This window comes from Notothenia coriiceps, unplaced genomic scaffold, assembly GCF_000735185.1.
Source record: "Notothenia coriiceps isolate Sejong01 unplaced genomic scaffold, NC01 NC01_scaffold00022212, whole genome shotgun sequence".
Classification (NCBI taxonomy): domain Eukaryota; kingdom Metazoa; phylum Chordata; class Actinopteri; order Perciformes; family Nototheniidae; genus Notothenia; species Notothenia coriiceps.
In genome coordinates, this window is record NW_011354913.1 from 105148 (window position 1) to 105912 (window position 765).

Sequence of the window (765 nt, forward strand, 5' to 3'; positions counted from 1 at the left end):
TTAGAGGGCGGGAGGCTGTATGTTTCGTTATCGTTACAATTTTGCTTCATTTGACCTATATTTTGAGAGGTTTGTCCGGCTTTTTGGATGGTCAAAGTGGGTGACAGAGACGGTGAAGGAGGTACGGACCAAGGAGGCCAAACATAGTGGCCATTTATCAAGACCAGCATTTCTTGGCCCACTAAAGATGAGGGCATTATAGAGCAAACCTTATACTCCTTTAATTGACGCCAGACCGAGAGGGTCGAACGTGCGCAAACTAACCGACGCGAACGGTTGTTGGTCGCGTTGCTCGCAAAAAATCGACAAGCTTCAGACACGCCCAGCTTCAAGATTTTTTGATGCCTGTAGTGTAGACGGGCCAGGCTGCAAAAGTTGAGCAATGTTCAACTTTTGAAGCTTCTGAAGCTTTCGGTGGAAGCGTCAGCCAATCAAATAATATGCCAGTACAAGCTCTAGCCAATGAAACCGCTGCTTGTGTGTCAGGGGCGGGAGATTCATGTGATTGGTTGTTGGTCGAGCTTCAGACACGCCCGCCGGCAAGCTTTTTTTGAAGCTGTAGTGTTATGCACGCGGTTTGATTGGCTAGCACACTGAGCGCTTGAACTGTCAGATTTGCATAAACGGGATTTGATTGGCTGACGCTGGCTACTCCGGCGTCTCCGGCTTCAGAAGTTGAACATTGTTCAACTTTTGATGCCGATAGATGCTCGTGATGCTTGCAAAGCCATGCCATGCTCCCCACAATGCAGTTCGGCGAAGATT